Genomic DNA, 10,918 nt, shown 5'->3' on the forward strand with positions numbered 1-10,918 from the left:
TACCAATCTGTTGGAAAGAAAAAAACAAAACTTTATCAAAGAAAAGAAAGAGCAGAAAGCATAATAAAGTTTCATTGATCATGCCACATTTATACATAAGATCATAACTAAAAAAGCTCAATAAAAGGAGTAAAATAAGCTACCATTATCTCTAATAATTATGTCCTAAAGATCAGCAAATGTAATAAATCCGATTCTGCAAGATTGCAGCCTTATTTCGCTAAATTCAAATCCTACTTTAATGCTATATTTTGAATTACAGCAGCTGGTACAGCTAATCTACAACTTTTGAGGAACTAATCTTAACACTCTCTCGCAAAAACATTAGTATAATGCTACGAGGTTTATTAACTTAGAATAGACAGTTCATTTTATCCCGGACATACCACAGAACTTAAATACCAAATGCTGATACTACTACTAGACCTCATGAACCTACAAAGAAACATTATTTACACACCTAGATATACGGAACTATAACTTACAGAAGCGGTATATTAGTGCCTTATACGGGAAATCCTTGCTTGACTTGTTGATCATCTATCATTACTGGCGAATCAAGCATTCCGATAATCAACTCACTTGAGAGAACAATTCGAGAAGGAAGACCCCAAGCCAGGGTTGGTTTGGGGGATCCATAGTTGCCACTGCTACTAAATGTGTGGTATGTAATTGATCCTCCCTCACCAAACACTTCAGTAGTATTTTTTTCAGATTCGATAATGTCTAGGCCAGACTTAGTATAAAGTTCCTTCTCAGAAGCGTCACAGTGTAATCAACGATTCTGATGCAGGAGAATACCCTCTCAATCATTGTAGTCAAGTTGACCTTTCTGAAATTACAACCTACTACTTCAAAACTAGCATAGATGAATCCATCATCGAGTGCTATGGGAATTGTGGAGATGGTTGTCAAAGTCAAAATCATATATATCAGGTTCTGGAAGAATCTTTCGAATATCTGAAACTTCAGTCATCTCAGCAATAGTGCTAGATTGAGTCTTAAAAATACGGATGCCTTATTATTGTCCAAGTTAGTTGTAATACCCCGTACTTTTTCCTAGCTTGAAATTGTCCCAAGAATGTTAGAAGCTTTCTTTGAAAGATAAATCCACTTTTGTACACATGGTATTTTTAAGATTTTCACTTTTTGTCATGTGGGAAATTGAATAAGCTTTCCCCTAGATCTTAGAGAATCTAAGGTGTTAGAATTCATCAACCTCAGGTAGAGAAACATGATGGTGAAAGAGTATTCTCTTAATTTTACTCAATTGGCTAGATATGCCCCTCATATGGATGTAGATAGTAGGGCCAAGATGAGTAAGTTCATTTTAGGAGTGAATGATAGCATGGTTAATGAGTGCAGATCTGCCATGCTGAATAATGACATAACTTTATCTAGGCTTATGACTCACGCTCAGTAGATAGAGGAGCAAAAGATTAAGATAAGCGAGAAGCAGAATAAAAGAGCAAGGACAGGTAGTTTCAACTTTGCTCAGCCCAAGTCAGAAGGAGGAAACCATTCTCAATTTCATCCTAAGTCCTCAGTTCCAGCTCCTTCGTTATCTAGTTCTTTAGAACCAAAATTCAGAGATGGCAACAGAGATAGATCACTAGGTTCTAAGTCTCAGGGCAGTGTTAGCAGTGCTCATATCTATCCCCTTTGTCAGACTTGTGAAAAGAACCATCAGGGTACTTACAGAGCTAGCAGTGATACCTATTTCGGGTATGGCCACAGAGTTAGAGATTGTCCGCAGTTGGGTCCACAGGGTCATTAGAATTATTCCTCAGCTCAGTCCGATTGCCCAAATCAGCAGGGTGCCACCTCCAGTGCTACTAGTAGGTAATGCCCAAATAGACTCTATGCTCTCCAGTCCCGGTAAGATCAGGAAAATTCTCTTGATGTGATTACTGGTTCATTACAGATCTTTCATGTGCATGTTTACTCTTTGCTAGATTTAGGTGCTTTTTTGTCTTTTGTTACTCCCTATATAGCAGTTGATTTCAGAGTCAGTCCCAAAATTTTAGCAGAGCCTTTTTCAGTTTCTACCCCAGTAGGTAAAACCATCATAGGGCGAGTATACATGAACTGCCCGGGATGATACTTTAGAAAGTAACTTCAGCAAACTTAGTCAAATTAGAGATGACTAATTTTGATGTCTATCTCAGCATGGATTGTCTTCATTCCTGTTATGCCACAGTCAACTGTAGAAACAAAATAGTCCAATTTCAGTTTTCGAATGAACTCATCCTAGAGTAGAAGGGTAGTGTATCCGCTTTTAGAGGTCATCTTATTTTGTACCTTCGGGCACGAAAAATGATATCTAAATGATGTGTGTATCATCTTGTTAGAGTTAAGGACACTAGTTTTGAAACTCCCAGTCTTGAATCAGTCTTAGTCATGAATGAATATTCAGATGTCTTTCCTAAAGATCTTCCAGGAATTCCTCCCGAAAGGGAAATAGACTTTGGCATTGATCTTCTTCCAGATACTCAGCATATATCTATTCTGACATACATAATGGCTCCAACAAAACTCAGAGAATTGAAAGAGCAGTTGAAGGATCTCTTAGATAAGGGATTCATCAGACCCAGTGTGTCCCCGTGGGGTGTACCATTTTTATTCATGCGTAAGAAAGATGGTTCTCTCAAAATGTGTATTGATTACTGTTAGCTCAATAAAGTCACGATTAAGAACAAGTATCCTTTTCCCAGAATCAATGACTTGTTTGACCAACTTCAGGGTGCTAGCTATTTCTCTAAGATAGACCTCAGATTCAGCTATCATCAGCTCAGAGTCTGAGAATGTGACATTTCAAAAATAGCTTTTCATACTCTGTATGGTCACTTTGAATTCCTAGTCATGTCCTTTGGTCTCACCAATGACCCAACAGATTTCATGGACTTGATGAACCATGTCTTCAAGCAGTACTTGGACATGTTTGTTATAGTCTTCATAGATGATATTCTGGTCTATTACCGCAGTAAGGAGATCATGAAGGCCATCTCAGAACAGTAATTCAGAATCTCAGAGATCATCAGCTATTCGCCAAATTCAGTAAGTGAGAACTTTGGCTAAGGTCAGTAGCATTCCTTGGCCATATCATTTTTAGTGATGGCATTAGAGTAGATCCTCAAGAGACTGAAGCAGTAAGAAACTGGACTCACCCTATCTCTCCATCAGATATTAGGAGTTTCTTTGGTTTGGTTGGCTATTATAGATGGTTTGTTGAGGGATTTTATTATATTGCATCCCCTATGTCCAGATTGACTCAGAAGAAAGTAAAGTTTTAGTGGTCAGATCCTTGTGAGAAGATTTTTCATGAGTTGAAGACTCGACTCACCTTACCTCTAGTTCTAGCTCTTCTAGATGGTTCAGATGGGTTCTTAGTGTATTCTGATGCATCCAAAGTAGGTTTGGGTTGTGTCCTCATATAGCATGGTAAGGTCATAGCCTACACCTCCAGACAGCTTAAGCCCTATGAGAAGAATTATCCTACTCATGATCTTGAGTTTGCCGTCGTAGTATTTTCCTTGAAGATTTGGAGGCATTATCTAAACGGTGTTCATGTAGATGTGTTCACGGATCATAAGAGCCTTCAATATGTCTTTTCTCAAAAAGATCTCAATCTTTGTCAGAGAAGGTGGTTAGAGCTTTTGAAAGATTATGACATGAGTGTCCTTTATCATCAGGGAAAGGCCAACGTAGTGGACGACACTCTCAGTAGACTATCTATGGGTAGCGTTGCTCATGTCGAGGACAGTAAGAAGAATTTAGCCCAGGAAGTCCATCGGCTTGCATGTCTAGGCTTTTGCTTAGTCGATACAAAGAAGGGTGATATATGGGTTTAGAGTAGTTCAGAATCATCTCTAGTTTCTAAGGTGAAATAAAGTAAGATAGGGATCCTAGCCTTGTCAAGTTAAAAGAGTCAGTCAAGGATCAGTAAGTAGAGGTTTTCTCCTAAGGGGGAGATGGTTTTCTGCGTTGTTAGGGTCATTTGTGTGTTCCAGTTGTAGATGACTGAAGGCAGCGAATTCTTGCAGAAGCGCATGGTGCACGCTACTCTATTCATCCAGGGGCCACAAAGATGTACCATGATTTATGGGAAATCTATTGGTGGAGTGGGATGAAGAGAGACGTTACATAGTTTGTGGCTAAGTGCTCTACATGTCAACAGGTTAAGATAGAGCATCAGAAGCCTAGTTGGTCCATGTAGGAGTTCAGTATTGCTACTTGGAAGTGGAAAGAAGTGAACATGGACTTCGTGATGGGTTTACCTCAAACTCATCATCAACATGATTCGGTTTGGGTCATTGTAGACAGGATGACCAAATCAGCGTATTTTCTTCCAGTTCATACCTCTTATTTAGCCAAGGATTATGCCAAACTCTACATTAGAGAGTTGGTCAGATTGCATGGTGTTTTGTTATCTATTATCTCAGACAAAGGTACCCAGTTCACCTCTCATTTCTGGAAAGCATTCCAAAAGAATCTTGGTACCCAAGTTCATCTCAGTAAAACCTTTCATCCTCAAACAGATGGTCAGCCAGAAAGGACCATTTAGACTTTAGAAGATATGCTGCGTGCATGTGCAATTGATATCAAGGGAAGTTGGGATGACCACTTGACTTTGATTGAATTTGTATACAACAACAGCTATTATTTCAGTATTCATATGGCTCTATTCAAAGATCTCTACGGTAGGAGATGTAGATCTCCAATTGGTTGGTTCGAAGTTAGTAAGGGACTGACTTTGTATTTGATGCCTTAGAGAAAGTCCAATTGATCAAAGAAAGACTCCGGGCTGCTCAGAGCCGACAGAAGTCTTATGCAGATGTTCGTAGAAAGGATCTCGAGTTCGATATTAGTGATCATGTCTATCTAAAGATATCTTCCATGAAGGGAGTAAAGAGGTTCGGCAAGAAGGGAAAGCTTAGTCCCCAATATATCGGTCATTTTAAGATTCTCAGTCGCTTTAACAAGGTAGATTATGAATTGCCTTCAAATATAGCTTCAGTTCATCCAGTCTTCCATGTCTCCTTGCTCAAGAAGTTCATAGGTGACCCAGCAGTTGTAGTCCCTGTTCAGAGCATAGATGTTCAGAACAGCCTCTCTTATGAAGAGATTTCGATCAAAATCCTAGACTATCAAACTCGTAGATTGAGGAATAAAGAAGTCCCTCTAGTTAAGGTTCTTTGGCGAAATTAGTCCGTCGAGGGAGATACTTGGGAAGCAGAAGCGGACATGCGTACCAAGTATCTTCACCTCTTCTCCGCCAACTAAGATCAAGCTCAAGGTAATAGTTCTCTTTAAGATTACTCAGTTTCATGTTCAGTGTTCATCACAAACTTCGTACCAAGTACCATTGCATATTCAGTCATGTATTTATGTATCATATTATTTATATAATTATGCATCAGACATGTATTCTCATTGTGAGAAACTTAGTTCATCAGAACACCCAGTCATGCATTCATGAATTACTTACATATGCGTCAGATATGCATGATCTGTATGATATATTCAGTTATCAGTCATGTCATTTATGAAATCATGTTCCATCCAGTCATGTTAAGTATGTACGTCAGTTTATATACTTTCCCCCTCTCTCAGTCTCATTCGAGGATGAATGTTCTCAAGGGGGAGATATTGTAATACCCCGTACTTTTTCCTAGCTTGAAATTGTCCCAAGAATGTTAGAAACTTTCTTTGAAAGATGAATCCACTTTTGTACACATGGTATTTTTAAAATTTTCACTTTTTTTTTCACGTGGGAAATTGAATAAGCATTCCATCGATACCAATTTCATCAAAATTCAACATTGGAAGAGAAAGTTATGGCCAAAATACAGAAGATAGTAAAATTGCCCAGGTACGACGGTGAGGCCGATAGATCATCGGACTAGCGATGGACCATCGCTCATGATCGTCACAGCGCGGTAGTGTGACTACCTTCTTCCCTGGATTGACAGCCTAGGCCGAAGGACTGTCGGACTAGCGATGGACCGACGCTCAAGCCATTGCAAGGGAAACAGTGAGGCCCTATTTTCCCTTGAAGCGATGGTCAGGACCGAAGGACCATCGACCCAGCGACCGACCATAGTACCCTACTGTCTCACCAAGGCAGTAAGTTCCAGTTCTGGTCCCAGTGCGACGGTCAGTCCGATTGACCATCGACCCAGCGAAGGACCGTCGCATGTTCCGTTTAGTTATTTTAAATTCATTTTTAAAGGGTTTTTTTAGTGTTTTACCACCCGTTTATATACCTAGTTATATATGACCAAAGCTTAAAAATTCATTATCCCTACAACAATAAAATTAGGGTTTTCTCTCTAAGATTAATCCCCAAGAATAAAATCTAAATCTCCTTTAAAAACTAAGACATTCAAATTCTTCAAGTTCAAGAACTTCAAAAAACTCAACCCAGGTATGCATAGTGTTCATTCCTGGACTCCTTTCGTCCATGAAGCCCAATAATCTTTTTTCAAAGTTCAGTTGTATGAATTTCTTTATGAATTTCATGTTGCGCTGCTTTTGTTCATGTTTATAATGAATAATTGAATTCTAATCTATGTTGAGTGATGAATTTTATGTGGAATTGATTAGTATAACGGTAGATTCATATGGACCTATGATTAGACCCTTGGATGATGAAATTAGAGTTGATTCATAATGTTTATTTGTTATATAATGTTGTCTACATATACTATGCCTAACATGTGTTTGATCAAATGCCTATGTGAAGGAAAAAATGCCCAACTAGTATGATCTTATGAAATCCCCATTTATGTACAAGCTTATGCATATCACATGTTTGATGAATTGCCTCAATAAATGAATAATGGATTGCGATGTTGGTCATGTATTCAAGAAAGTCATGCTTTATCAGTTTCTTTCCATCGAGTTCTATGGGGTACTTGTACTCGACAATTTAGTTGTATGCCTAGAGTCAGTGTTATGTTTTCATGATATCCTCAGTCAAGCCATGATCCATAGAACTCAGTCAGTCATGTGACTCAGGAAAGCTCAGAAATTCAGTAACCTCAGTAATCTCACGAACTCAGTCAGTTGTCAGATATCAGTAGTATTCCACTAGTTAATAGAATTTCGTAAACTTAGTCCATAATCATATCAGTTAATCATGTTCAGTGTCTATTCAGATTGGAGTAGTGTAATACCCCAAAGATTTCTAGCAAATTTCATCCTAAGAATGCCTAGTATTAGCTTCTAAAGTGAAGAATAATTATTCCATGAGGAATTTTCAAGATTTTCACTTTTTTTCATGTGGAAAATTCAATAAACTTTTCATCAATATATGATTCGCTTAAATCTGATAACCGGGTAAGAAGTTATGACTATTTCAAGTTCCCATCGTAAAATAGCGCTATATTAGTTAGTGGAACCGCTGCTCCATAAGAGGAAATGGCATTTGGAAATTTTCAGTAGGTGACCGCGATTATGGCGCGTCGTGCCAGCACTTAAATTTAGAATTGTCCTTTTTGTAGTATCTCAATGCGATTTCCCCCGCGTCGCGCCAGGGCCCAGTTTGGGAAAATTTTACTAAAATTAAATGACGTGTCCAGGTTTAAAAGGTTCAATTTCCTATCCCTATTTAAACCCAATAACATGTGATTTAGCTATTCTTTACCAAAAATATATTATTTTCTCTCAAGTTTCTCTCAAGAACAAGATAGGGTTTCTATTGGGGATTCAAATTCAAGAAGGTTTCACCGTTAATCTTCATGAAATCACGAACTAAGGTATGCATAGTGTCCATTCATGGACTCCGTTCGTCCATCAAGCCCAAGAATCCCTTTTCTAAATTCAAGTTATGGATTTTCTTATGAAGTTCATGATTGGGTTGCTTTTGTTCATGTTGATAATGAGTAATTGAATTGTATTCCATGAATGAGTGTTAAATTCCATATGGGTTGATTTGTAATGGTATAGATTCATGAAACCCTAGGACAAAACCCTCAGCTCAGTCTGGTTGCTCGAATTAGTAGGGTGCCACCACTAGTGCTACTAGCCGACAATGCCTAAATATACTATATGTTCTTCAGCCTCGACAAGATCAGAAAAATTCTCCTGATGTAGTTACTGGTATGTTACAGATCTTTCATGTGCATGTTTACACTTTGCTAGATCCAGGAGCTTCTTTGTCTTTTGTTACTCCCTGTATAGCAGTTGATTTTGGAATTAGTCCTAAAATTCTAGCAGAGCCCTTCTCAGTCTCTATCCCAGTGGGCAAAACCATCATAGCCCAGCGAGTATACAGGAATTGCCTGGTAAGGATATTTCAGAAAGTCACTTCAGCAGACTAAGTGCTCTATATGTTAGCAAGTTAAGATAGAGCATCAGAAGCCTAGTGGGTCCATGCAGGAGTTCATTATTCCTACTTGGAAGTGAAAAGTTGTGAACATGGACTTCATGACGGCTTTGCCTTGAAATCGTCATCAACATAATTTAGTCTGGGTCATTGGAGGAAGAATGACCAAATCAGCTCATTTTCTTCCAGTTCATACCTCTTATTCAGCCAAGGATTATGCCAAACTCTATATCAAGGAGTTGGTCAGATTCCACGATGTTCTGTTGTCCATTATCTCAGATAGAAATACCTAGTTCACTTCTTATCTCTGGAAAATGTTCCAAAAGGGTCTCAGTACCCAAGTTCATCTCAGTACAGCCTTCCATCCTCAGACAGATGGTCAAGCAAAAAGGACCATTTAGACTTTAGAAGATATGCTAAGGGCATGTGCGATTGATTTCAAGGGAAGTTGGGATGACCACTTGTCTTTGATTGAGTTTACACACAACAACAACTATCTTTCCAGTATTCATATGGCTCCATTCGAAGCTCTCTATGGTAGGAGATTTAGATCTCTAATTGGTTAGTTCGAAGTTAGTAAGGCCTCAGTCATATGTCCTGACTTAGTATTCGACACCTTAGAAAAAGTCCAGTCAATCAGAAAAAGACTCCGGGCTACTTAGAGCCGACAAAAGTCTTATGCAGATGTTTGTAGAAGAGATCTCGAGTTTGAGGTTGGTGATCATGTCTATCTAAAGATGTCTCCCATGAAGGGAGTGGAGAGATTCGGCAAGAAGGGAAATCTAAATCCCCGATATATCGTTCCCTTCAAGATTCTCAGTCATTTTGGCAAGATAGCTTATGAGCTCGATTTTCCTTCAGATCTAGCCTCATTTCATCCAGTCTCCCATGTTTCTTAGCTCAAGAAGTATATAGATTGAGGAACAAAGAAGTCCCTCTAGTTAAAGTTCTTTGGCGAAATCAGTCCGTCGAGGGAGCTACTTGGGAAGGAGAGATACCAAGTATCCTCACCTCTCTACTAACTCAAATCAACATCAAGATAGGAGTTCTCCTTAAGATTACTCAGTTTCATGATCAGTGTTCATCACGAACGTGGTATTCCGTTTCATGTTTATGTTCCCAATATAAACTTGGTATCAAGTACCATTACATATTAAGTCATGCATTCATATATCAGCTCAGTTATATAATTATGCATTAGAAATGCATTCTAATTAAGAGAAACTTAGTTCCTCGGAACATTCAGTCATGCATTCATGAATCAGTTACACATGCATCAGATATGCATGTTCAATATGTTATGTTCAGCTTGTCAGTCATGTGATCATGTTCCAGTTATTTATGTTCAGCTTATTTTTTCCCCTCTCAGTCAGTCTCATTCGAGGACGAATGTTCTCAAGGGGGAGATATTGTAATACCCCAAAGATTTTTAGTGAATTTCGTCCCAAGAATGCCTAGAATTAGCTTCTAAAGTAAAGGATAATTATTCCATGAGGAATTTTCAAGATTTTCACTTTTTATCATGTGTAAAATTCAATAAGCTTTCCATCGATACATGATTCACTTAAATCCGATAAATGGGTAAGAATTGTTACTATTTCAAGTTCCCATCGTAAAATAGCGCCATATTAGTCCATGGCGCACCACGCTACAAGAGGAAATAGAATTTGGCAATTCTCAGTAGGTGTCCACAATTATGGCGCGACGTGGCAACACTCAAATTTAGAATTGTCCTTTTTGCAGTGTCTCAACTCGATTTCCCTCGCGTCGCGCCAGGGCCCTGTTTGGAAAAATTTTATTGAAATTAAATGACGCGTCCAGGGTTAAAAGGGTCAATTTCCTACCCCTATTTAAACCCAATATCACGTGATTTAGCTATTCTTCACCCAAAATATACTATTTTCTCTCAAGTTTCTTTAAAGAACAAGCTAGGGTTTCCATTGGGGATTCAAATTCAAGAAGGTTTCACCGTCAATCTCCCCAAAATAATGAACTAAGGTATGCATAGTGTTCATTCATGGACTCCTTTCGTCCATGAAGCCCAAGAATCCCTTTTACAAATTTAAGTTATGGATTTTCTTATGAAGTTCATGATTGGGATGCTTTTGTTCATGTTAATAATGAGTAATTAAATTGTATTCCATGAATGAGTGTTAAATTCCATATGGGTTGATTTGTAACGGTATAGATTCATGAAACCCTAGAACTAAACCCCTGAATGATTAAATTAGAATTGAATCACGATAGTTAATTGTTGAATGATGTTGTTTACAAATTCTATGCCTACTATGTGTTTGGTTGAATGCCTAGATTAAGGGAAAGTGTAATTAGCATGATATCATGAAATCCCCATGTAAGTACAAGCTTATGCCTATCACATGTTTGATGAAATACTTCAGTAAATATTTTATGATGATTATTACGTATTAAAGTAAGTCATGCTTTGTCAATTTCCTTTCATAGAGTCCTGGGGGTAGTTGTACCCAAAACATTAGATATGTACCTATATCCATGTCATGTTTTCACGATACTCTTAGTCAAGCTATGAATCCTTAGACTTCAGATAGTCTTATGACTCAGGAAAAATTT

General features: G+C 38.2%; 1 pseudogene; it reads right to left on the reverse strand.

Annotated features, from left to right (window-relative positions):
• Nucleotides 1-505: 505 nt before the first annotated feature.
• The window catches only part of LOC107854501, a 26,466-nt pseudogene continuing 16,053 nt past the window's right edge, over nt 506-10,918 (reverse strand).

Source organism: Capsicum annuum, chromosome 10 (genome assembly GCF_002878395.1).
Source record: "Capsicum annuum cultivar UCD-10X-F1 chromosome 10, UCD10Xv1.1, whole genome shotgun sequence".
NCBI classification, from domain to species: domain Eukaryota; kingdom Viridiplantae; phylum Streptophyta; class Magnoliopsida; order Solanales; family Solanaceae; genus Capsicum; species Capsicum annuum.